The 27,324-nt window shown below is 57.3% G+C and overlaps 1 long non-coding RNA gene across 1 annotated transcript; it reads left to right on the top strand.

Moving 5' to 3' along the window:
- The first annotated feature begins 7,855 nt into the window (after window positions 1-7,855).
- Window positions 7,856-19,168, top strand: LOC141370829 (uncharacterized). The gene is made up of 2 exons (XR_012375238.1): window positions 7,856-8,700; window positions 18,856-19,168. It is a non-coding gene; the product is annotated as an uncharacterized lncRNA (long non-coding RNA).
- Window positions 19,169-27,324: the final 8,156 nt, after the last annotated feature.

Raw genomic sequence — 27,324 nt, 5'->3', positions numbered from 1 at the left:
GCCGAATAAACAGCGGGCTGGCTGGCTGTCCGACCACTCCTCGGACACATCCATGCCCGTCGCCCACCCCGCCCCTCAGCCCCGGCCGTCTCCGGGGAAATGACAAACACCGGATAGAACCGATGGGACCCCGGAGGCCGGATGCCCACCACTGGGGACTGTTTATGTTTGAGGCCGTCTTGGAAGAAAAATGTGAGAACGCCTTTCCAGAACATGGTGGCCAAGCGAGGTCTGCCCGGGTGCCAGGGAGGCCACACAATAGGGGCAAATGCGTAGCGGAAGGATAGGGCTGGGCACGGCCACCACTGGGCAGGGAGCGGGGCCGATTCGACCCTACCCTCCACGCTCTGCCCAGATGCTGCACAAAGGCAGCTCGGGTCTGTTCCCCCGCCTGGGACTCAGGGCCTGACCCTCTCCCCTGGTCCCCCGGAGTCGTGTGAGACAAATTCGGGTTCACTTTGATTGGCTGTCAAAACACTGAGTTTGGGGCAGCGGACACTCCGGGTGGATGCACAGAAATTCCATGTGACGGTTGTTGGTAAAGCGCTTTCAGAAGCGGCCCTTTTATTTTATTCCAGCTCAGACACTGTGGTCCCCTCCGGGGCAGAACGAGGGTCTCCTCGCAGAAGACACGGATCTCTCAGCACTGGGGAATCGGGAGGCCGATTGTGTGACTTCCCAGGAAGCTCCAAGAGAATCGGATGCAGGCCATGTCGCTGTTACCGGCCTCACCTCTTAATAAGAACCACATTTCTTGGGGTATCCACCCAGAAAGGAAAAAAAAAGTCGGTCCATTAAAAGTCAGTGTCCAGTAAAACCCCGCCACATGCCGAACGCTGCCCGAGGGAAAAGTGGCACCTCTGAGCCGGGGGAGTCGTCCTCGGCCCTCGGGAGACTGGCGTTTGGGGACCATCAGGCCTGTGACCCTAGAGAGGGCTCTGCTTCGCACTAGCGACGTGGCTGTGGGCCTCGGCCTGGGCTTCCTCACCTGCGGAGCAGGCGTGGTGGTGGCGCCCACCTCGCTCAGGGGCGGCCATGGAAAGGACAGGAGGTGAGGCTCAGAAAGCTCGCCGGTCCGCACGGGGCGGTAGAGGGGTGGGCCTGTGAGAGGGACCCCAGCGGACAGAAGTCCCTTCCCTTGGTCACAGAGGCCGAGCGCTGCTCCACGAGGTCCACAGTGGGCCAGAGAAGCCCACCCGCCGCGGCGCAGCACGGGGGAGCGGTGCAGGGGTGCCGGGCAGACCCAGAACCACAGCGGCAGACCCGCCGGCCCGCGCCTGCTCACCCCTCCCTGCCCCGCGGCAAGGAGGCCTGGGAACAGAATATTTGGGGCTTTAAAATTGGGGGTGTGATGACACAGTAAGGGGAGGTGGGTGTGGGGAGGTAAGAGCAGCCTCGGCCACACCCTGTGTGGTAAGTACTGTCGACTCCATCTCACGGACGGCAACACCAAGGCCCAGAGCCTTCCCCACGCAGCTGCACCAGCTCCGAGGCAGTGGGCACATGGGCGTGTTTCCTCCCACCGGCACGTGGGGTCTCACCCCATGCGCAGTGCGGTGGGCGTGGGGCCTCCGGGGGAGAGACCACCCTGCCAGGGTGGGGTGGGCCATCCCAGGAATGTGCTGCTTGGAGGCAGGAGGTGCACAGGAGGCCCTCCCACGGGGTCATCTTTCTCCCTGCCTCCAGGGATTAAGATAGCGAGAGGGAGCTCTCCCTGGAGAGCCATGCTGCCCACCCTCCCCTGCTCCCCGCGCCTGCCTTGCTGGCAGTGCCCCATCTGTGTGTGGGGCGGGGGAGGCCAGGCGGGACCGACCATCCGCCCCTGCTCTTGGCTCTGGTGAGCGAACACTGGCAGGGGCTCTCGTGGGCACCGCGTGACGTCATCTCCCAAAGACGTGGGCTATCTGCCACTCTCCCGTAAGGACACGAAGGCACAGAGGCCTGAGTGCCCTTGCCCAGGTGACTCGGTGGCACAGGAGGAGTTCCACCGCCCCAGCCCCGTCCCACAGGGAGACGTGTCTTCCCTAGTCAGGTGCAGCGGAACTGCAGCTCAACACAGCCCCCCGACGTATTCTGCCACCGTGCACCTGGGCAGCCGAATCCTGAGCTACCCTCGGACAGGCCTCGGCGTAAAGGATCTGGATTCAAAAAGAATATGGTTACCACACAGGGCGTTAGGCCTGCACTGCCCATGTGCGAATCCTGGCTCTGCCTTTCCTGGCGGGCCTCCCCCTCTCCAGGCCTTGGTGTCCCCATCCGCTGCCCGAGGTGGACAGTGGCTGCCCCTCTGGGCTGTTGGGAGGAGAGGGCGGTTGGCCTCACCGTCCTGATTTGTATTCTTCTTTGCGTTTGAAATGAGGCCAAAATGTGAAGTAATTAAATGCGAGAGAAAAGAGTTGGAGGGGACTGCGCAGGGTAGAGAGGCCCGGGATGGACTGTAGTGTCCAGAGGAGGAGCCCGGCCCCCGGCGGACCGCAGAGCTGCACAAACCCACCACCAGCAGAAAAGAAACACAGTGAAAGTTTTACAGCCTCGCCCATTTCAAAGTGTGGCTCTTGCCCGCAGAGAAACTGGTCTGGACACCGGGAGCTGGGTCAGGGAAGCCCCAAGTTCAGCGATGGCTGGGATGGCAGGCCCAGCGTGTCCGGCGCCAGAGCCCCACTGCCCCCAGGAGGACAAGGGTTCCAGACGACACACACAGGACAGACGCCAGCCTCCCCGCAGGCAGACCCTGAGACAAGGCTCTGAGAGCCAGCAGCGTATTTGGGGGCGACCAGAGCACCAGCAGGAGCAGAGCGGCGAGACCCCAGGGAAGGCTGCCATGCCGGGTGCCTTACAGAGCAGGAGACCGCGTGGGCAAGCGGGCTAGTCCCTGGGGCAGAGCTCCCCCCACGGTCCAGGCAGGGAGCCGAGAGCCCCTCGGGGCGGCCGGCGGGGCTGTCCACGTGGGAACCCACATGGGGCTGCACGTCGGGTCTCTGCAGCTGCATCTCCCACCCCAACTTTCGTACCCTAATCTGCATTTTCCTAAGTCTTATGTCATGTCCTTTTGAAGAAGAAAAGTAATTGTGAATGTGATAAAAGACACAACAGTTTGCCCCTATTTCTCCCCAGAAGAGTCAGCTCTGCTTATCACGGTCCCTCCGCATCCGGACCCAGGTCCTCGCCTCTGGCCACACGGCCCTCCCTGCCCCCTGGGACACCTGCGGCCCATCGGGTGACACGTCATTATATGCTTGAACAACTACTGGTGTCCATCAGCAGCCCGAGGCCATCGCTGCCCGGCTCCGATAACCCAGTCCTGACAAGGCCCCCTCGAGATAGACATTCCTCACTTCCCGGTGGTCAGGATTGGAGGGACCCCAGTGGGAGCTCGCCTTTGTTTTGGCACATTCAAATTCATACTAAAACGTTGCCCGTGGAGAGGAAGCGCCCCCAGCACAGCGGGCATCTGGGCCATGTGGGGACCTGGGCCCTCCTCCCGTGCCTCAGGATGCTCTCAGGATGCTGTCAGGATGCCCAGCCACCCCATGGCACCCCGGTCTCCGACCCTGCGTCACACACACAGTCACGGGGCAGAGTGCCAGTCGATCTTGTGTCCTTGCTGCCTTCGCTCACGCACAGTTTTTTCTTGCTGCCCATCAAGTGTCTGACCTTCTTCCATCAAAACTCCCTCTCAAAAATAATGCCTTCCCCATCACCCACACCCCGTGTGAGTCCGGTGGCTCCGAGGGTGATTGCTCTGGGGGCAAAGGTCACACTGGGGCCTTGGAAACAGCCCGAGTATGTGTGGCTACTTCCGCTCAAGGGGAGTGCATGCCCACCCCGTGTCCCGGCGGTGGCGCTCCCGGCTTCACGCCCAGCACGAACGCATCCGTACGGTCACAAAGCTCCACGTGCAAGAACTCGTCACAGCCCTATTGGCAACAGCAGAGAGCGGGCAACCACCAAATGCTTACTGCCAGCACTGTGGGAGGGACCAACCCACAGGTTGTGCTCATGATGCACAGTACTTCAGAGCAGCAAGAATGAGGCGTCGGGCCCCCCGGAGTATCCCAGACTAGCTCCATGGCAGGGTCTGGGATGCCACTTGTCCGTGCGTCTCCTCCCCTGAGCGGAATAATTGGAGAGCCACTTCCTGGAACTCTGTGTCTTGGGGACAGAGGCGAGACCTGGAACCCGGTAGGGACCAGCCATGCTGTGTTACCTCGGGCAATTGACTCAAACTCTCTACGCCTTCCTTCCCGCCTCTGAGATGTGGAGGTAGTGATACATGCCGCAGACATAAGCAAAATAGCACAAAATCTCATACATGTCATCAGACAATACAACGGGGATGCTAATGGGGAGCTGTGGTGGTTGTGGCAGGGATGCCTTGCTGTGTTTGGAGCCCTTAGAACATTGCCTGGCATCAAGTGAGATGCCTCAACACACCTGTGATTGTTCTTGCAGAGCGGTAGAAAAATTGTAGGCTTTGGAGACTGGGGCGTTTGTCAGCTCTGCCACTTCCCGTGTGTCTTTAAGAGAATCACCTACCCTCTCTTGAGTCCAGTTCTCCATCCATAAAATGGGTTGTTCTTGGGACACAGATAAGATAATGCAGCATTTTAAAGCATACAGCATGGATCCTTGGGTGGTAATGGGAGGTGATTTTAGGTGGTCAACGGGCAAACCTTTTATTTTAATGGTAAATATATTTATTTTAAGGCTTATTAGAAAATGCAGAATTAAGTATCAAATTTGTCACTTTTCAGGAATTATTATTGGTACCGAGTTTCTTTTTATATAGTTGAATGTTTTCTATAGGCATGCTATTTAAAGAAAAATACCTGCAAAACAGTACGCGGGGCACAAAGACGAGGTACCTGGGTGGAGTTAGGCTGGTGCCCTGCCTGCAGCCCCTCTGCCACCTGAGTCCCCCACGGCGCCCGCCTCTCCCTGCTCCTCTCCTGGGCCAGGGGACGCGCTGGCCCTGCAGGGGGACGTCCGGGGATGCCGGGACCTTCCTGCAGTGCAGGCGAGCGTCCTGAGGATGGTTTCTCCGGCAGCCCCCGTGGGGCCTGTGCAGGAGCCCGCATGGTTATCAGTAACCTTTACTAACTAACCGTTTGGCCTCTCTCCCTGCCTGTCTCCCTTCCCCACGCACGCTGCCCCTCAGCCCCCGCAGACCCCTTGTCCTGGGCTACCGGGAGCCCGTGTGGGATGTCTGTGTGGCACCTGAGCTCACGCTGCTGCCAAACCCACGCGGATCCCAGCGTAACCCCGTCAGTGGTGTTCCTGGGGGCCCTGCAGTTTCCCCTCCAGAATATCAAGTTTTGCCTCAAAGTTGACCCTGACGGCCTATTCACCTAAGGAAAGACCCCGAATGAGACAACCACTGGCTGCTTTTCCCGCACCTCTCAGCACTCCTTTGCCTCTGCTAGCTGGGATCCCCAGCTGCCGGGGCACCTGAGACCAAGCGGACACCCTGCTTGGCTGAGGTGACCGGGCCGCAAGACGGGGGGGCGGGGGGCCTCTCTGGGAGAGGGAAGACTTTCTCCTATGCTCCTGGACCTGGGAGTGGAATCTGGCCGCCCCGGTACTAAACCCGCCTCTTCCCCTTCCTAGCTAGGTGAAGCCCTAAGCCTCCACTTACCCATCTGAGAAATGGGACAATGTTTACCCTCCGGAAAGGGTGATACTCAAAACGTCCCAACAAGTGCTAGAGAAGAGGTAGCAGCCGTCAGGAGCAGGGCCAGACATCAGCGACAGTTCAGCGGACGGGCTGTCAGAGCTGAGCGCCAGCCTTGCCCGCCGCAGAGCTGCTGGACCGTTTGACGAGGGAGTGCAGGTTGGAGCACGCTTTCAAGCAGGGCAGCCGTGACGAACCGTGACTCCTGTACCAAACTCCGTCCTGTGCTGGCGTGGTGCTGAGGACAAGTTCCTGGGCTGGATGCAAACTGGGCCTTTGAAAAACAAGTTCAAGTAGTTGCCCAGGAGGCAAGCATCCGTGACTGCGTTCCTAGGGCCACAGGGGCCAAGGCTGCACTTGAGGAGGAGGCAGATGCGGGACTGACCACAGCCCCAACAAGTCTGGCCTTTGTCCTGAAAGTCAGGACACTTGTCACTTGAGGCTTGCACCAAACTGCTCAACGAGAGCATCAAGTCTTGGCGTCTGCTTGTGCAGACGGTGGGCCAGGGTGCCCAAAAGGTTGGGTGGTGGGGGAGGGGGCGCGCTGGTATGGGGCAGCTGCGGCCCTGTCCCAGAGAGACCGCTGGCCAGGATCTGCAGCGGGGGAAGACGCGGGGCCAGTGTCACCTGGAGCCAACATCTACAGACTGTGTTTGAGCCGAAGCCAGAGCCCAGCTGTCCTGTCACCTGTCAGGGGACACACGCTCCGCAGAGGCCCGGCCTGGCTTAGAAGCCCAGGGTGGGCATTTCCCACGCTGAGTCACTCAGGAAGGAGCACCCATCACCGCGCTGCCCGGGGTGGATTCTGCCCTGGTCCGCACTCGGGCAGCTTGTCTGGGGGGGACGGTGGCGTGGGAGATGGAGACAGGGCATCCCCTCACCTTGGGGACACTGGCGGAGAAACCGGGCAGAGGACAGTGATGGGTGTGGCACCAAGACGCAGCCCTGTGCCTGCCTGCACCCTGGAGGCTGTGTCCTTCGGGGTGGGGCTCAGCGCCAGTCTGGGCACTGTCTGCAGGTGCGAAGCCACAGGCAGCCGGACAGGAGCCGTCCCTGGGGCGGCAGAGCCCCTCCTGTGTATTGTCTCATCCATCCTCACAGTCTCCCCGGAAGCAGGTGCTCTGCATCAATCCCATTTCATAGATGAGGCAGCTGAGGCCCAGGGCGGCTGAGGAACTTGCCCAAGGACACACAGCCAGTGAGTGGTGGAGCCTGCACTCACTGTCGGTATATGAGACACTAAGATCCCCTCAGCGCACAGGTGTGTGGTATGTCTTCCTGACACGTACCCACTGGGGCCTAACAGGTGGCATTGACCAAAGGGAACAGGGCATGTGGTCATCCAAAGGAGAAGTCATTCGATCGAAAGCAGGGATTGTTCCAGAAGGAGATCCCAGTGCGAGGGCCAAGCCCTCTGACCACTGAGCCCCCAGATGAAACCCTGGGGTTTGGGTTCCTGGTCTGAGGGACCCTCGCCTTCAGTGCTCAAGACTTCCCACTGCCAGGGCCCGTCTCTGCCGGGGGCTTCATGATATACTGGGTTAAACAATGTCCCCTCGAAGCGCAAGTCCTTGCAGAATCTGTGAGTGGGACCTCGTGGGAAATAGGGGTTTTACTGGTGTAACTAGTTAATATGAGGTTGTACCGGGTCAGAGTGGGCCGTAAGCCCGACACCTGCTGTCCTCAGAGGAAGGCCGTGTGACCATGGAGACACGCACACCACGCCACTGCAAACCAGGGGTGCCAAGAGCCAACGGGCACCGCGGGAGCCAGGAACAAGGCAAGGAGAGAGCATGGCCCTGCTGACACCTTGATCTCAGACTTCCAGGCTACAAAACTGTGAGAGAATACATTTCTGCTGTTGTCAGCCCCCTGGGTTTGTGACATCAGCCTAGACATCTGGGAACAGCTGCTCTACCTGAGAGCAAGGCGGGCTGCAGGTGCCGGGGTATGCACGCCCCTCGGGAGCCATCCTCAGCGGAGGGGAGATGGAAGTCAGTGAACAGACACCTGGCGCCTCACCCCTCGGCTGGGACATCAGTGGGGAGCCTGCCACGCCCCCTCCTGCAGGACCCCTGCAGGACCCAGCTCTAGGGACCCACGGGGCGCTACCATCACCCCCAAGGGGTAGCTCTCTCTGTTGCTTTGTCTTCCCCACCACCCTGCCGGTGTCCTCCCTGCAGCAAGCACTCAGACCCTAGCCTCAGGGTCTACTCCTGGTGGGGGAGTAAAATGAAGACAGCATCTTTCCCCATCTGGACACAACACCTCCAAGGACAGGGAATGAGAATCTTCGATCAGTCTTCCTTAAAGACTTACCGAGTACATGGGATATAGCAGAGAACATAGGCCCAGATTCAGGGGTTGCGTGCAGACCAAGATGCCTCTCATTAGTGGACCTAATTGGCTGCCAGGGGAAGGTAGGGGCTCACCACCGAACTTTGCCTTGTCCACCTTTGCCTAAGATAAGGGCCTCAGCTTTGCACACCATGATTCTTAAATGGGCTGACCCAATGCACAAAGACTCACAATAACTCAACTCACAAGAGACTGATGTATATTCCACAACCCATATTTAGTGAAGGCTCTGCCTTTCCAGGGACCGGAGTTGCCCAGGCTCCCAGGCACCACCTTTCTGGCCTGCTGACATGGACACTCAAGGCTGCTGGGAGAACATGGGTGCATGCCAGCCATCACAAGGTCTTGAAGATCCTACTGCCTGTGTTCTGAGTGTGTGCTCTTCTGCCCACCCCCACCCAGGACAGGGACCTTGTCTGTCTGGTTCACAGCTGTATGTCCAGGGCTGGCCCAGACTTTAAGGCAAGGCTAACTGCAGAAGTTCACATCTCATGCATGGGATAGTCCAGTGTGGAAGTTCTCAGTCAGCATCCGCTCTTGCCACCCGGTGATTCAGGAGCTCCCTCCAGTTTGTGCCCTTGCAGTCCCAGGATCCAGTCCTTCAGCACCCAGCCAGGAGATGGAGGAAGACAGAGAATATGGAGAACACAGCCCACTTCCTGAGTACCCTGGTAAGAAATAGTCGCCACCTTCCCTGCTCACGCCGGTTGGTGAGAACGAGTCACGTGACCCCACCTGGCTGCCCAAAACACGTCTGGAAGATGTGGCCCCCGGCCAGGCGGCTCCCTGCAGACCCTTCTACCTGCTGGAAGGAGGGGCAGCTTTGGGGAGGACAGCTAGCCATAGGTACATCGTCCACACTTGTTTGATTCATTGATCAGTGTGTTAACTCATCAATGAACAGACCCCAGAAAAGAGATTTCACAAATGGTGGGGGAAGTTCTGAGCTGACGCGGGGACCCCAGTGACTGACCACATCAGGACACCGCCCTACTGCCCGCCCCCACATCACCACCAGGTGCGTCACCCACTTACGGGGCCGCAGAGGGGTCTGGGAGGCCAGCTCACCAACCTCTGCCTTTCCCACTGGGTGAAGCAGGCCTGGGGGCCGGGGGCTGTGCCCAGGGTCACGGGGCAAGTTTGTCAGGGAGGAGCCAGGCCCCCGGCCACCTGACCCCCAGGCCAGTGCCTGGGCCACTCCATAGCCGCCGGACCCTCATTGTTCAGCTAATTACTGCAAGTCCAGGCCTGTGGAGCGTCTGTGTGGGGACGCTGTGTAAACATTTCCTCTTGGGCAGAGCAGGAAATGGAGGGATGACAAGGTCAAGTGACTTTCCTTGGCTCCCGCTGTCCTGCCCATCATCCCAGGCCCCGCCCAGGCCTACTCACCCCGCCGCCTTCCCAAGGCTCCTGAGCCAGGCCAGGGAGGTGGCCAAGTGGCCATGGGGGGCTGAGGCCATTGCCTCCTGCATCTGGGCCGTGGAGCCCTGGGCATGAATCCTGCTCTGCCCCTTCCTGGCTTGGTGCTTTGGGGAAAATTGCTCAACCTCTCTGTGCTTCCACTTCCTTGTCTGCCAAGGCCCTTCCCCATGGGGTTGTATAAAAGACACAATGTGAGCAGAGCGTCGGGCACAGACCCTGACAGACAGTGGGTTCTCACCATTGTTTTCCTATTTTTAAGCTCTATTTAAAAGATTATTCACTGAATTGTACACTTTAAAATGGTTAATCGTATGTTATGTGATCTACACCCCAATGAGAGAAAAGATTATGTGTGAGATTCTTTCTCCAGTGTCCCCCACCATCACACACTCACACCTGTTACCACGTTGAAAACTCACCACACCCCTGCAGAGGTACACCATGTCCCCAACCTGCAGATGGGTAAACTGAGGCTCGGAGAAACAAGCCCCTAGAGGTCACACGTTGAGCTAGTGCCAGGGCCAAGGGTCACCCTCAGTTGTAGTCAAAGTCAGAGACACACACCGACTGCAGATGCACTGCGTCTGCCCCCGTGTCCCACATGAGTCATGGGCGCTGAGGAAGTACCTCTCTCCAAGGCTGCTCTCCCCTCCCCACTGACTTTTCTGCTCAAAGGAACTTCACGATGAGCTAATCCGGAGCCCCATTTAAACAGAAGAGTAAACAGACCAGAGAGGTTAAGTGACTTGCCCAAGGTCACACAGCTAATTAGTACCAGACCAGACACACTGCTGAGGCTTCCTGCCTCCCCCGCCAGGGCGGCTCCCGGACTCTCTGCAGACATCTCCGGGGGAGCTCTGCTCCAAAGACAGGGCTCCGTGACGGTGACGCCGGCGGTGAGGGGCTGTCGCAGGTCCATCGCGCTTTCAAAAATCTTTAGGTGCCACGCGTTGTCCCCGAGCGAGTCAAAATCTGACCCGTGTCCCGGTTCTCTCAGAGTTCTAAAAAGAGAAAAGTTGCTTTGAAACTTAGAGGGAATCAATTTCCCAATTGCCTGTGCATCAAATCAAGTTATTTTTCCCCCTCGTGTGGACTGTGGGATTTTTTAAAAAAGGTATTTCCCATTACAAAAAATAAGTTCAAAGAGAAAAAAAAAAAAAAAAAGCAGTGAGCCCCTGTGAGCGCGGCGGGAACTCCAAGCCGCCGGGGACGGGTTGCCCTCTGCTGGACAAAAGGGGCATAGCCGTCTTCTGGACTTGGGTTCTTGAAGGGCTTAAGGAAGTATCTGAGCCCCCTTTCCAATCCCCAAAATTATCGCGGGTCCCACGTGATAGTCGCGCTGCTCACAAGTGGGTTTGCATTTTGTCCATAACTAAGAGCTATGCAGAACTCAGACCTGCGTTTAAAGGCTGACCTGCTTGTTCAACCTTGGTTCACCTGCCGCACAGCTGTTCCGAGCGCCGCCACCCGCAGGGCACACCCTCTCCAGCTGGGGCCACAGACAGCAAGCAATTTAACAAATTAACAGACAAAGCAGAGCAACAGAGCCCTGGTGGTTGTAAATGCCGTGAAATAAATCGTCGAGGCAGGGAAGCGGCAGTCGGGTGGGCAGGCCGCTCTGAGCACACACCTGAAACGCAGCAAGGGAGGGGTGCTCCAGGCGGGGAGGGAGAGCCGGAGGCCCGCGATGGAAGGACAGAGGCGAAGCAGCAGGACGTGCTGTCCCCACAGCCCCGCGTCCAAGCAAACAGGTCAGAAAACCGCTCCACCCACAGGTGCCACCTGCACCGTGAGGACCAGACCTGAGGGGGGGCGGGGGCGGTGCAGGAGCAGGGCAAACACAGCGCACCTCGCGCACGGAGCCCGGGGAGCCCAGCCTCTCCAAAGGCATGGCCATAGTGGGGTCAGCGACGCGCAACCCTTGTACGGGGTCAGGGGCCGGGGGTTCCTGCCTGGTCACCCGTGCGGGGAGGCAGCCCTTGTGGAAAGCTAGGGTGGGGAGCACACAGCCTTCTGGAAGTTTCCAAGCACTCAAGGGCAGAGGCAGGCTTCTCCGGAGTTTGCTGGGCCTGGGCTCCCCAGCCGGCCCCCTCACCCACCCCCAGTCCCACCAGGCTGGGCCGGTTGTGCTGAGCAAAGGCCTCTGTGTCCAAGGCCACTGCTGCCCCCACTTAGTTTCCTCTCAGGAAGGGGCCCTGCCTCCCTGTGGCTTAGGTCACGATGACAAATGGAGGACAGCTGACCCCTGGCCCCAGGGTCAGAGGGCACCAGCATGCACCCACACCAGGCAGCATTGGAGGGACTTGGCCCGAGACTGGCAGGCTCACACTCGGTCAGCGCCTTGGCCACTCTGAGGGGGCAGGGGGGCAGGGCAGGGTTCAACCCCATTATTAGGCTCCCTTGCAGCTGCCTTGCTCTTAAAGCAGAGGACGTCCCGTGACCTCAGCCGGCAGCATCAGCTTCGATCGCCAGGGAACTTCGAAAAATGCAGAGCCCCGGGCCCACCCATATACCCGCAAAATCAGGCTCTGCATTGTAAACCCTCCCCCCACCCCACCCGGCTCCTGATGCGCAGGGCAGGTGAGACCACCTGGAAGCCCAAGCTGGAAAAGGCCCACTGTGCGCCCTGCCTGCCACAACCAGCTGCTGGCATGGCCCTCCCTTCCCCGTCACCTCCCAAAGTGCCCCCGGCCCTGCCCGCCCCCCAGGCGACAGTGGGGCCATAATTAGCTCACACCCATCAGCACTCTCTGACAGCCCCCCAGAGAGGAAAGCACTTCTCAAGCACTGACATGTGAATATGCTGGGGAGGAAGAGGGGCCGCTGCTCTGGGGCACCCTGGCTCCACCCCCTGAGCAGCAGGACCGTGGGATGAGGTGTGGCCGTGTGTGGCGCTTGGGCCCCATGAGGGACAGTCTGAACATGTGCACTGGTTCAGGGCCCTGGAGGGGAGGCCCCTCTGGTGGGAGAGGGGCAGCCTGGCCAGCGGGGACTCGGGCATCAGAGGGCCCCCGCTGCTGAGCACTCAGCACAGGCACGCACTTGCCAAGGGGTCCTCCACCCTCCCCGATTTTCTGAGATGGCATTATAAAATTTTTCAAACATAGAGAAAATCAGTAATAAAAGTAAATGAGTCCCATATATCCGTGACTTAGACTTAGCACTGAACTTTTTGCCAAATTTTCTGCTCAGCTGATAGTCATAGATATTGTTGAACCACTCATATCTTACAGACATGCAGGCACTTCGGTCCTAAGTATTGTAGCAGGCATCTCTAATCACAGAAAGACCTCCTATGTGATCCCCATGTTATTAGCTCACCTGGCAAAATTAACAACGATTCCCTAATCGTCTGATACCTGGTCAATGTTCAAATTTCCCCAGTTGTCTCCAGAATGTCTTCTATGGCTGGCTTTTAAACCAGGACCCAGTGGAGTACTGTGCGTCACCCTTGGTGGTTTTCAGCTTTTCACTCCAGAGTGGTGTCCCCAGCTCACCCTGCTTGCCCCGCGCCCTGGACCGCAGAGGACACCGGCTACAGCGGGCAGAGCGGCCCTGTCTTCAGTCCCGGGGTAAGCCCGGACCACAGCCAAAGGAACGGAGTCCTGGCACTCATGCCACACCGTCCTGCCTGGCAAGAGGGACCCCGGTGATGCCCCCAACAGCATCCAGAGACACAAGCCAGCCGGACCTGGCTGACATGGACCTGGCCAGGACAGAGTCACAGCCAAACCGGGACAAAGTGCCCTGAGGCTGTCAGCTGGAGCCGCCAGAACCCGTCAGCTGCAGCTCTGGATTCATGCAGACGTTGGAGATCACGTGTGTCAGCCAATGGGGAACCAAGCATCAGAGGACAGATGTGCCCACAGCCACCAGCAAGTTGGTACTAAGCGTGCCTGGCTCCTGGCGGCTCCATGGTACACGCATGTTGGCCCTCTGAGCCCCAACATCCCAACCGTTGAGCCTACAAACGGGATGACGTCCCACCAGGCGTACGGTTTCCAGTGTCCTTCCCCCAGCTTCTCTGTTTCTGCTTCGATGGCCATGCACCCGGGTCTCCCGTGAGGTTCCAAGGGCTCCTGGAACCACTGACTTACCGTGTGGGATCTGAAACCTGGCTCTGCAGTGTGGCTCACCCCCCCCCCCACCCCGAGCCCCCAGCAGGATCGAGCTGATGCCGGGACTTGGCTGGAAATCGCTGCTGGCCTGGGGTTTTCTCTTTCTGGAATTCTGTCCTTCTTCACCTCTCCTGGTCTGTCCCGTGGCCTTTACCATTTGCAAACACATCCTGCTTCAGGTCTGTCTGTAGGGAACCCAATCTAAGACAACCAATTGACTACCTTCCCAGTGAGCCTTTTGAGAAATCTCACTAAATCAATGGAGCTGCCTTCCAGGGAGAACTAATTCATATTTACATAAATTTGTATACAGTTTTGGGTCCCCAGGAATCCACCCACACCCCCCTTTGAGACCACACACCCCGCCGTTCAGATCTGCTGGCTTGTTGGGGGGGTGTGTCTGGTGGAGGGGGACAGGCAGCATGCAGGCCTGCGCTGGGACCCCAGCCACGTACCTGCAGGCTGAGTAACTTTGGGCAGTTTCCTCAGTGCAGCAGGTATAATATAAACCCATCCCGGCAGGCTTCTCGCAGCGGCTGGTTATAATCGTCCATAGAAAGTGCCTAGCGCCGTAGGGCACGTTGTAGGGAGCAAGATAGAAACGCTAAGTGATAACTGGTATTGGTGTCACTTTACTGGAAGTTGCTTCAAGTCCTTAGTGGTCTGCTTGTTATAACTGAATATATTGAGCTCCCAGGAGCCATTTAGAAAGGTCTGATGCAGTTCCAAGATCCAGATACTTGGAATCACACTCGGTAGCTACTCTCTGCACATCATCTCTATTAAATCTGCAGACAAGCCCCGCGAGGGGCGATGCTATCATACGGGGCAAGCAGGTTGCAGTGCTGGAGGAGAGGTGAGCTACCCCTGGGGGCAGGGGGTTGCAGCTAGCAGGGCAGCGGGAAGCCAGGCCCCCCCCGAAAGCTCTGGATGTCGTTGGGAGACTCCAGGTGCCACGCACAGTGTTTGCCTCCTCTCTGGAAAGAGCTCTTGAGCACCGGAAATCTGGATCTGTTGTCCTAACTCCCATGTCTTCTGCTGTTCATCAACCTTGGAAAGCAGCTGCTAAAACATCGCTTCCGCCTTGTGGGTTCCCATGCAAATCGCTCCCAGCGCTGGGCAAAGCGCAGCGCCTTCAGTAGGTCACAACCTTCACCTCTTCCTCTCCTTCCCAATGCAGGAACTGAGCGTAGTTCCTTTCTCCCCGCGCCGGGCCAGAGAGGAAGCCATTTCTGCCCACTGCAGCCTGTGCAGGCGGAGGCCTGGGTGAGCTGCCGGCTTCCTGCCTGCCCTTTGCCCCCTGTCACCCTGAGCCCATCCTCCGCCCACACATGGGTCACCCTCAGTCCCACGTTCCCACTGCTCTTTCCAGGCAGCCCACCTGGATCTCACCCACTCAACCAGGCAGGAACAGGCGATGGTGGCCAAGGTTGGCAGAGGGCTTTCTTTGAAACAAAAGGATGAGCTTCACCCACCCACCCCCCAACAACAGAGCCATCAGTCCCTCCTCAGAGGATGGCCACCGGGGTCCCCGGTGCTCAGACTTGGGGGCAGACTTTTTCTGCATGGCCGTTGTACAGCACCACTAGTGCGTGCTCGTGGAGAAGCGTGGCACAGAGCAAAGGGAGTGAGCCGCCACAGTGAGGTCAGTAGCACGGAGGGAAGCCACCGTTGAGAGGGACTGACTGGGCCAGGCCCTGTTCGTGTGTCCAGGCTCTGATCCAGCTGCATGCCTCATCCGGTGCGTGAGTCATCCAGCTTGGATGCTTCTAGGAGTGGGGAGCTCACTCCTTTCCAAGGCAAGAAATGTATTTCACAAAAGGCGATGAAGCTCGCCTCGCCGCCCCTCCCTCCACTGAACCTCTGGAACCACCACCACCCCCCCCTCCCAGAGCAAGCCCCCTGTGGCCCTGAGACACCTGAACTGCCCTTCCTCCCAAGTATCCACTCAGTCTGACGTCCGCTGCCACCTGACCCGCTCCCTCTGGACAATGGAAGCCAGTGCCTCCTGGCAGCGGCCTTCATGCCGGGAGCCTGTGGGCGCTCTCGGGCCACCAGCGGCACCGCCACGTGGCACTGTTAACCCCTGGTGCACAGGTGAGGGCCCGCGTGTCACTGAGGGAAGCTGTGCGTCTCAACCCTTAGCCCTCAGCCCGCAAATTCTTCTGGAAGTGTTTCCATGAACCTGGAAGACTTCAGAATCCCCCAGGGCACCTGCTGAAGGGCTGTGAGCCTGAAGAGGCAGAGGGAGAACCTCAGGAATGCACACGGACGGCTCCCCGTGACACACGAGTGTGTCTGCCCCTGCTTACACCTGCCTGGGAACCATAAGGACTCCCTGGCCTCAGAGGGGCTTGGGGGACCCGGAGTCAAGGATGGCAGGGGGACAGCTCCTTTCCACCTGCTCTTGCTTGTCAGTGTCTGAAATTAGCTTCACCCTGTGCAATCATTTCCTCTTGGCAGTACTTTTAAAGACGGAAAAGTTAAAGAATATGAACCTCTGGAGGGTAGAGACCATGGGATCATCATCTGTCCCCGAGGGAGGGGAGTGTTAGTATCTGCTAGAATGGAGAAGGGCAGGGGGAGAGGCAGGAGAATGGCCTAAAATAGCCTCTCGGAAAACTGCAGCCAAATTTTTATTTTTATTTTTTCCGCATTTGATCACACAGCAGACGTCGCGGGCTAAGCTGCCATGGTGCGGGGAGAGCTTTGGAATGAGCTAGGAAAGGCCAGAGACCTTTCTGTGACCTTTCTCCTCAGCTGTGGCCAGCCCTGTAGAGACGCAGTGGGCACACACCTTGGGAAGGCTTCACCTTTCATGCTGAAAGCACACAGCACACAGCACCCGCCTGTCACACGCCGGGTGGGGAAGATGAGGGAGTTTCTCCTTTGGGGTGTGCTCTGGCCCGAGGCCACCAGCTCCACCCCCTGCCCGGCCCTGGCCCCAGGCGAGGTCCCCGGGCACTGCCCCAGCGAACGCTGCAGGAGTGGCCCGACCCGGCTGGTATTTGCTTGAGGAGTGTGTCTCCCGGCCTGGCCAGCCGCCCGGCCCTGCCCAGAGAAGGGCCTCCCACGCGCGGGCCTTTGGGCCGTGGGCCTGCCTGCGAGGGAGTGGACCGCTCCCAGCAGCTCAAGTGCGCCTCCCCGCAGGTGCCAGGACCCTCCCCAGCACACCGCCACCCCCACACCTCCAAGAATAGCAGAGGCTGCAAGTTTTCATGAGTTCTTGGTCTCTGGCAGAACTGAGTAGCAGTGGCGGGGGGGATGGGGTGCCCAGAGGTGGGGAAACCACAGGAGAATGGCTGATGGCTCTCAGAGTCACCCCTACGGGGCATCTCTCACACGGATAAAGGAAGTCCAGATCCCCACACTGACCCAGTCAGGCCACTGCCCGGAACGCAACCAAGGAAGAATGTCTAGCTCAGCAGGCCTGTGACAGCAAGGAATGGGGAGCAGCCTACATGTACCAGCAACGGGACCGGCAACATGAATGCCGGTGCAGCCACGGAAAGTGTGGTATGGAAGTGCTTCCATGGATGTGGGAGTATGTCCTGAAGCTGCTGTTAAAGGGCACAAGGGAGCTGCAAAATAGGAGACGGGACAGGACTCGGGTTTTGTAAAACCCCGCCTGTGTACAAGGACATACAAGGACAATGTCTATGAGATCATTTTGGCCGTACTCCAAAATATTTACAGGGTTATGTCTGAAGTGTAGGGTTGCGGGTGACGTTTGCTTTGTACTTATGTTAATCGATGCATTCTAATTTTTTGTGAAATGGTAACTATCCTTAAGTTGACTTCTTTGAGGTGTGATCTGCATACACAAAGAAAGCACTCATTTCAAGTGTGTATCTCCCCGGGGATCTGACAAGTCTGTCCAGCCTTGGAAATACCACCACAAACAAGATAGAGAACATCCCATTGCCCCAAAAGGTCCCCCTAGGCCCCTCTTCAGGCAATCCCTGCCCCCTCCCCCAGTCCCGCCCCCAAACAACCGCTTCTCCTCTTTCTGCTACTCACTTAGATCTGCCTTTTCTAGAGCTTTCCATGAGTGGAATCACGCTATATGTTGTCTTGTGTGTCTGCATTCTTTCTCCCGGCATGATGTTTTTGAGCCCACATTCTATGGATCAGTAGTGGGTTTTTCCCTTTTTATAGCTGACTAGTATCCACTGTGTGGATGTGCCACAGTGTTTATCCACTCACCCCTTGATGGGCATCTGGGTGGCTTCCAGTTTGGGGTTAAAATTACAAAGTAGTTGTGAGTAGTCACACTCAAATCCATCTGTGGACATAGGTTTTCCTTTCTTTGGGGAGAATGGGTGGGAGATGAATTGCTGGTTCATGCAGTAAATGTATATTTGGTTCTAGAAGAAACACTAAAACTGCTGTCCAAAGTGATTGTATGCTCCCACCAGCCACAGAAGTTCCAAATGCTCTATTTCTTGCCAACACTTGGTATTGTCGGTCTCTTTAATTTAGCCACTCTAACGGGAATGTATCTCCCGGTGGCTCTAATTTGCATTTCCCTGAGGACTCGTGCCACCGAGCATCTACAGCATGCTTGGTGACAACTGTTTATGTGAAGTATCTTCTAACATTTTTCTCTTTTTTCCCAGGGGATTGAATTATTATCCAGCATAACATGTTTTGGGGCTTGGGGTGTTTATTGTTGTTGGGTTTTTTTTTAATATCCTGGATAAAGGTCCTTCATCAGATACACACATCATGAATATTTTCTGATCAGTAACTGGGATGGGCTTTCCCATTTTCTTATGGTATCTTTTGAAGAACCTGAGTTTTAAATTTGGGTTAAGTTCAATTATCAGTGTTTTCCTTGTATGGTTTACACTCTTTGTGTTTTTATCTAAGAAATCTTTGACTATCCCAAGATTATAAAGATTTTCTCTTACACTTTCTTCTTGGAGTTTTATAGTTTGGGCTTGTATATTTAGGTGTGTGATGCATTTCAATTTAATTTTCTAAGTGGTGTGAGTTAATGTTCAAGGTGCATTTTTTTGTCCATCAATCTACAGCATCCAGAATGTGGCCACTGGCCACAGGTAGCGATGGCTTCCTCACACTGTGGCTGGTCCAAAGTGAGATGCGCTGCCCTTGTGAAATATACAACACGTGTTGGAGGCTTGGAACCCCCCCCCAAAAAAATGTAAAATGCCTCATTGATGATTTTATTGATTACATGTTAGAATGACAATGTCTTGGTTATGTTGGCTTAAATAGAATTAATTAAAATTAATTTTACCTGTTTTCCTTTTGCCTTTTCAGTATGGCTACCAGGAACTTAAAATCACCTACGTGCTTGCATTATGCCTCTAGGGGACAGCAGTGGCCCGGGGACGCCCACTCCAGCACAGTCTGTCAAAAACCGCTTTCTTGCCCCCGGCTTGCCTGCGCACCATGGTTGGGGTCTGCTGACTGTGTGCTCAGCTCTCTGCCCCGTTCCACTGACCCCCGTGTCTGCCCGTGTGCCACGGCCATGCCACCCAATGACTGTGACTTTATAGGAAGGCTTGAAATCAAAGCCACGTAAGTCCTCCGATTTTATCCTTGTTTCCCAAACATGTTTTTGTTATCTTAAGTTCTTTCCATTTCTGTGTTAATTTTCAAGTCGGCTTCTAAGGTTTTTGGTTGTTGTTAAAGCCTGTTGAGATATTATTAAGATTACATGAAATCTGTAGATCAATTTGGGGAAGGCTGACGTCTTAGAAACAGTGAATCCCCTGAGCCATAAACGTGATGTAGCATGCTGTTTCAAACCACAATACTTTGTGGTTTAACTTACTCCTAACTAGGTTATGGTTTTGATATTATTTTACATGGTGCTTTTAAATTTTTATTTTCCAATTATCAACTATAGAAACACAACTGAATTTCTTATACAGTGACCCAGAATATTGCTGTCTTACTGCATTTACTTATTACTTCCAGTAGTATTATGGTAAGCTCCTTAGGATTTTCTGTGTGTACAATTGTGCCGTTTATGAAGAACGACGTTTTCCTCCTTCTTTCTAATTGCTCTTTGCTTGTGGTGCCTTCTCATGCCGTGCCTGTTAAGCAGACAGCAGTGTGCGTGGTGGGGAGCGGGCACCTCTTCTTCGGCTCTGGGCTCAGGGGCCCGGTCAGCCTGTGCTGCCCATTTATCTGCGAGGCCCTGTGGGGTTCAGGAAACCTTCCTCATTCCTAGTTTGCTGAGAGTTTTCATCGTGAATTGGTTTTGAATTCTTGCCATGTGTTTTCTGGTTGTACCAAGACGACCGTATGGTTTTTCTCCCTCATTCTGTTAGTGTGGGTGTTCTCGTATGTTTGGCCGGCCCCGCTCGCCTGGGCTCAGTGCTGGAGCCTAGTACCCCGGGTACTGGGCGCATCGCAGACACCACAGGACCGAGGGAGGCTGAGCTCCGCCCTGATGCATTCGCCTTAGAGCCCAGCCACCCGGGCGACCGCCGAGTGCTCTCCTGCGTGCTAGGCGGAGAACGTCCCCAGGGTACCTGGAGCCACCTGGATGCCCTAAACCACTTCCCATAGCAGCGTCCGCGTGTCCTCAGCAGCGCTGCAGGGAAAGGTGCCCACGCAGGGCCGTGACCGAGGAGGTCCGTCAGCACAGCTTGACCACGGGAGCGTCAGACTCCGCCTGTCATCAGGGTCACTTAATCCCCAGAAAACATTCTAATCCATAGCGTCCTCCGCAGGATCGAGGACAGAAAGTGTGATTTATTGCTGCTGAAGTACATCCTTTCATATTTCCAAACTGCCTTGGGGAGCAATTCCTCACAATGTCAGCAGCTGGCTCAGGAGAAGAGGAAAGGGGCAGCACCAGGAGGAGGGAGAGGGGCAGTGCGGGCACACTGGCCCCGGGGACCCTCGCCCGGGGCCGCTGCTGACCACCCCAGGCCAGGCAGACGTCTGGCCCCGAAGGCCTTGGAAGGGGGCTCCGAGGGCCCTGGCGTGACCCAGGCTCCTGGGCCCGCAGGAGGAGCCCGGGTCTTCCCCACTTCCTGCCCGCCTGGGCCCGGCTGCTCCAGTTTTATTAGAACCAGTTGCACATGAGTTTCCTAGAAACAAAGGGGGCTGATCTCATCAGCCTCGCCCAGAGCAGAGGAAATGCTAGCACGAAAGCCTTCGCCTTGGGCCCAGAGCCTCTCCAGCACCACCTCCCTGAGTCCTCACAGACAGCCGGGAGGCCGGTTCTCACGGGAGCCCTTGTAGAGGGGGGAAACTGAGGCACAGAGTGGGCCTCACAGCTGGAGTTGGGCTGGTGCTCCGCAGGCCTGGCCCTTGTGAGGTGGCCGCCGGGGTTCTTGTCCCCGGTCCTGCCCTGGGGAAGTGAAGGCACCGCAGATACTGCACCCTGCCGCCCTCCTCCGCACCTCGGATGGAAGCAGTGACCAGGGAGAGCCAGCTCTCCGTAGCAACTCTTCACCTTTCGAGGTGGGCACACGCCCCTTGGGAAGAGTGAGCACCCACACCAGGCACACAGCTGCCGGCTTCCCGGGCGTCCCCTTGTTTGGTCCCAGCAGCCATCCATGTGTTCAGGGCACAGCTGAGGACAGGGACGTGCGCGCTGCCATGTGACCACAGCCCTGGGACCTCCTGTGGGGCGCACACCGCCCCAGAACAGCACAGGGACCAAGACGCCCCACGCATCACTGACGTGCCCGGCCCTGCTCCTGACCACAAGCCCCGTGAGGGCAGGAACTCCCACTGAGGGTGGTCCCCCGAGGCCAGAGTTGTGTCCCGCACGCAGCAGGACTCAAGAAATATCTGTCGAATGAGCGAATAACCATAGTTAGCATTCACAAAGCACTTGTTCATGTGGGGGACGGTGCTCATGACCCACCTGGATAAACGCGCCTCCCCCTTACGACACGGGGAGCCACCTGTCGGTAGGGTTGCCTGCTGTCCTGCTGGGTGGGGGCTGGGCCGGGTCACCTGGAAGATGCGCTAGCTCACCTGTCTGCCTCCTGGGCTGGGAAGCCGAACAGCCGGGACTGGAGCCACAGGGGCTTGCAGGCACCCCCTCCCCAGAGGTCTTCACACAGGGTCTTGGTAAAGCATCGGGGTAGCTGGATTCTCACGTGGTGCTGAAGGCTTCCAGAACTCGGATCCCAGGGAAAGGTGGCAGGGATCATGTGGTTAGTGGAGGAGCCAGGACCCGAGCCCAGAGGCATGACCCCCTCCCTGCGTTACAATTCCAGGGGTTCCTGTTTCCCTGACCCTCCTGCCTGCATCCCAGGCCAAAATCCTTCTTCTAAGTAGAGCAGGAAGTTGCATCCTCTGTCCCAGGGAACCACTATTTTCTAAGCTCCCTGGGACCCCAGGCCCCAGGTTAACCCGTGGTGATGCTGACGAGGACACGGTCCCTGCCCTTGGGGAGCTCCAGACCCGGCTGCCTCCCCACAATGGGAGAGCCAGCTGCCACAGAGGGGGCAGGTCTGCGGGTGCCATGGGGTTCCAATGGGGCTTCACCACAGAGACGTGACATCTGATGGACTTAGGACGGGTTCATCGACCTGACCTCAGCGTGGTTGACATCTAGGGCCAGATACTCCTTGTCATGGGGGCTGTCCTGTGCACTGTCATTGTGGAGCCGCGCCCTTGGCTTTGACCAGTGGCCCCCAAACCGCCAATTTCTGACAACGAGCAATGTCTCCAGATAGTGCTGAACATCCCCTGGGAGTAAAATTATCCCTGGTGGGGAACCCCTGGCTTTGAGGAAGGAGAAGGAGTTTTTCCGGATGAAAGAAACACCCTACATACAGGCAGGTTCGAGGTGGGGCTGAGAGGTAGGCTGCAGGGCAAGCTATGAAACCGGACAGAGAAGCTAGCCTGGGAGAGCCTTGCCTGTCTCGTGGGGAAATTTGGACTTGGTCCTGTAGGCAGCGGGGAGCCATGGAAGGTTATTAAGCAAGGAGTGACCTGAAAAGGCTTACTGCTTAGAACGATCACCACTGGTGGTGCGGAGACAGGGAGAGTGGCTTGGAGGCTACTGCACTGATCCAAGCAAGAGAAGACACGCGCACACACAAGTAGGAATGTCGCCAGGTGAGATTTGCGAAGTGCTGCAGGAATTTGGGACAAGGAGATGCTGAAGACAAGAGGAGTTCCAGCCAGTGGATGCTCCGCGTGGAGCCTTGAAGGGAGTGGCCAGGAGGGAGGGGGCATTCCTTGCTGCTGGAGAGGCATGTGATCAGTGCAGCAGGGCTGCAAGTGAGCCTAGCCGCAGAGGAGGGCCCACCTTCCAGATGCCCAGCTGAAGGACGCAGGCACGGTTCTGGAGCCGCATGCCGGGGAAGGGCACGCTCACACGTGGTTCAGGAGGGTGTGTTGGAGGACGGTGTGCAAGATGGACCGTGCTTGCACATGCGCATCAGAGACCCCAGGATGAAGCTCCCCACCCCCCATGTTTTTACACCTGTCTGACCCCAAAGGACTTTGCAGGTGCCCACAGAACAGGCCAAGGGCTGCCCTGCCCGAGGACCACCCCTCAGAACAAGCCCAGCAACTTCTTAGAGTAGGTGTAAATCCCAAAAGGAAAAACCTGATTTCATGTGGCCAATCACGGGAACATGGGTGAATCCAGGTGACACGGAAGCAGAGTCTGGGGGCACCTGCAGCCCCTTCCACTGACTCTCCGCATCTGTCTGCATCTTGCCCCAGGGAGGACTGGGAGGTCCCAGGGCACACACCCAAGAATTGGCTGGGGCCCCATTGCTGCACACCCCACATGCCTTGCTCTGTGCCTGGCACGGAAATGGTGCTCAGAGAATATGCATGATCCAAGCTGCCGCTTCGTCCATTAGACAAGTTCTGGAACTATTCCATAAACACGCCTTTAAAAGACCAGCTCCTTCTGCTAAGCTATGCGAACAGTCAGCACCTTTTTATCCAAAGAGAGAACTCTCAGCCTTTTTATCTGACCCCTGGAGACTCAGCAGGGCCTGAGGATTCTAGCAAAGGGCCCACACAGACAGTGGCAGAGAAGAGAGAACCCCCAGCCCTGCCTGATGGGGCAGGAGGAGGAGCTCCGTCCCCCGGGCCGGGTCGTTTCCGGCTGTGATGCCCCAGGAGCTGTCCCAGGACTGACCCGCACACAAGCAGATGTTGTGGGTTGAACCTTTGCTGCTCTTTCCTCCCACATATCTGCTCTGATGGGTAATGTTTCCTGAGGGCGACGTGCATGGTGGTGGCGCCACGGAGCTCTCCCTGCAGCCGGACTCAGCTAAGCGCATCGGTCTCCCTGCAGCCCCCAGCCTGGCGCACAGGGGGGCGCTTCCTCCGCAGGACCAGGCTCCAGCCCCTCGGGCTCTCAGATGCATGGAAGTATTTGATGTATCCCCATTTCACAGGTTGCTGTCTCATCCAAGGTCACACAGCTGATAAGCAGCAAGCTGGCCACGAATACCTTCAACTAGGAAAGCACACAGACTCTCGCAGTATCTGTACCCACAAGTACTTGCTGAGCGAACAAGTATACAAATAGAGCGTAAGGATCCCAGTGGCTGGGGTGCTCCCCATCCTCACCGTCATTATTACGAGGGCCCAGCTTTATGGGGCAAGGCTGACAAACAGCAGGGCAGGGATGGCAGCCAGCTCCCCAGATGCCCTGGCCAGTGCTGTCTGCTCCATGCCAAGCTTTCGTGTGCCGATGTGGTCCGCCCTGAGCCTGGTCACGAGGCGGCGTCCCCTGGGCAGCACCCACCGCTCCCTCCTGGGGATCTGAGGCCTCCAGGGTCCCAGTCTCTTCCCACACAGAGGAAGATTCCCCTGCCTGCAATAACCTGAAGGTCAAGGCAATGCGGAGATCAAGAACATGGGCTTGCGGGTGGTGGACGGGCCTTCACTGTGCACAGCCTGCTGGACAGGCTTCCTAATGTCCTCTTCCCTGTCAGGACAGGGGAGACAAGAACACACCGACCTCATAGGGCCATCTTTTCCTTTCCCAAAACCAGTGGTGCCCACGTTCAGCTCGAGGTCACATATGCCCCCGGAGGCCAGGCCCGGGCAGAGCAGAGTTTCCATCAGAGCCGCGCAAGCCACTGTGGGTCCCACAGCTCACAGGGGCAGTGGGGCCACCCGCCTGCCAGGCAGGCCTGGGGCAGTGCCACCCCAGGGTCACTGCTGCGGGCGCACTGGGCACTGCCATGCTCCGTAAGGTCTGGAGATTCGTCTACCCTCTTGCTTCTATCAAGTCTCCAGGCTTCTCTGTTGCTGGCCGTCGTCCATTGTCTGAACATACCACCGCTGGCTTATCCATCCACTAGCGCAGGGCACTGGGTTTCTTCCAGAGTGGGGCTATTACCGATAAAGCCACTGTGGACGTTTTTGTACAGGTGTCTCGGGCACAGGTCCAGGAGGGGAATGACTGAATTCATTTAGATCCCACTGGCAGTGTCCAAGAGCTCCATCCCCCTGCACCGTCGCCGACCCTTGATATTCTGGCGGGTGTGAGCTGGGTCCCCGTTTAGCTTTGCTCTGGTGAGTACTGATGCTTGGGAGGATTTCGTGTGCTTCCTGGCATTTCGTGTCTTCTTTACGGAAGTGCCCTTCTGGGCTTTGGCACCGTGTTTAATCCAGTTGTCTTTTTCTTACTGATTTGTGAGAGTTTTTTATACATCCTAGATATGGGTCCTTTATCAGATATGTGTATTTGGAATATCTTCTCCCGGTCTGTGGCTCATCTTTTCACTTTCTTAATGATGTCTTTTGGTAAACAGGAGTGTTTTATTTTGATGGAGTCCCTTGTACCGACTTTGTCTGTTACGGCAGCGTCATTTGGGTCCTGTCTTGGAACTCTGCCCCCTCCCAGGGCCTCGGAGCACCATAAATAAGCACTTGCTGCTGCCCTGTTCCTTCCATCTCGGCCCTGCAAACTTCACACGGCCGGGGAGGTCTGTCCTGTCAGTGTACCAGCCCCTGGCACAACGCCCAGCACACCATGAGGGAACCGTGGGGTCTCCCCAGCTATGTGGCTGGAGGGGTTAGGAGATGCCCCCCAAAAGCCCGGGCTGCCCCTCACTGCCTCCTGCCTTGGCCCTTGGGTAAGGAGAATGCCCTTTGACAGAGCTCCTGGGCTCTGGGGCCAGTGTGCAGCGCGGACTCCCAGCTGGCTGTGTCAGCTGCCCTGGCCACTTCCCCAGGGAGCCTGCCTGGACCTGAGTCATCTCCCAGCCTGGGCTGGACACCAGGGCATCTTCCCAGAAGAGAAGATCAAAGTCCCAGCCCCACTTCAGAGGCAGGAATTTGATTGTGGAGATAACGGGCCGTGGGGTGAGCGGGTGAGTGAACAGATCATAGGAGGGGGACAGTAGGGTCACGTGAAATCCTCACTTCTTGAGCATGTGGGAGGCTCCGCCAGACCCTCGCATCCTGGGGTCCTCACTGGATTAGAAGCCCTCGGCTCAGAAAACTCAAAGGGAAAACCCTCACCCAGGTGTCCAAGACCCTGAAGGGACAGGACCAGCGATCCAGAAATCCGCAGCCGTGGGGGCGGTACAAGGACTTGGGTCTGACACAGCTCCCGTTGCTGAACATGGGTACCGTCCCCACATGCGCCTGCACTGTAGGCCTACCCCCAGCAGTGCGCCCACGTGTTCCCCAAAGGGCACGTTCTAGAATGTTCACTGCAGTGCGGACACCAATAGCCACAAACTGGAAACTACCCAGATGGCCATCCACAAGGATCAGAAAATAAGTTGGGCGTATTCACAGGATGGAACACTGCAGGTGGACACAAGCATCCTGTCCCAACACGCAACACGCAGCAACACGGATGTACCTCCCAGGCGTGACGCGGAGAAAGGAGGCGGACACAGAAGAGTAAATACTCCGTGACTCTCACGTATGGATTTCAGACCCAGCCGGCCTCGTGGAGCTGTTAGGAGTGAAGAGCGTGACTGCCCTGGGGAGGGGGGCGCAAGGGGCCTGGGGGCTGTCCTGACCGGCCTACGGGGCATCATCGAGGCGCCCGTCTGCCGCGCACTCGCCCGGTGCGCTGCGTACCTCGGTCCCAGGCTCCTCCTTAAGCGGGGAGGGCGGCCTTGGCAGCGAGCCGCCTGGGCTTGCCCCCGGTGGGCGGCCCAGCCGGTGCCCCTCAGTCCCCTGGCTTGAGAGCGGGTCACGTTACAGAGGCCGCCCCGTGGGCGTCAGGCTGAGCACGGCAGCTTCTCTGGAGCCCGGGGAAGCCGAGAGGAAGCAACATGCAGCGAACAGGATGCGGTTGGCAGGGTCCCGATTTCAGCCAAGGACTGAGAAACAGGGATGGAGACCCGGAGCGGAGGACAAAGGCCGGCCGTGTGAGGAACGGCTCCCCTCTCGCTCCAAGGACGGGCTATTTATTTGAACAAGAACCCACACGGCTCTCTTTTTACCCCCTCCAGAGCATATTTTATGTCGCCAAGAATTTCATGGCTATTAAAAGCTGCAAAGGAAAAATCCTCTTAGGGCTGCCGGTTTGCAGCAAGGTCTTCAAAGCGACAAGGAGGCAGGGCTGCCAAAGTTGCCCTTAAAGGTGACGGCCCCCAGAATCCACGAAAGCTGAACTTGCACCCCAACCGGGACCCAGTAGGGCCACACACCAGCCTGTTCACAGCTGCCCTAGCCAAATGCCCAGTGACAGCAAAATGGAGAAGTGAACCAGGACATATTCACAACGAACTCACAAAGTCCACAGCCACGGACCCACAAACGTAATAGTGATCAAAGAAGCCAGGCAGAGGGGCACCCGTGCTATAGGAC

This window comes from Callorhinus ursinus, unplaced genomic scaffold (assembly GCF_003265705.2).
Source record: "Callorhinus ursinus isolate GAN/ISIS: 27379988/994484 unplaced genomic scaffold, GSC_fseal_2.0 scaffold46, whole genome shotgun sequence".
Lineage (NCBI taxonomy): Eukaryota > Metazoa > Chordata > Mammalia > Carnivora > Otariidae > Callorhinus > Callorhinus ursinus.
Note: the sequence above shows the minus strand (reverse complement) of the source record. Positions and strands in the feature narration are given on the sequence as shown.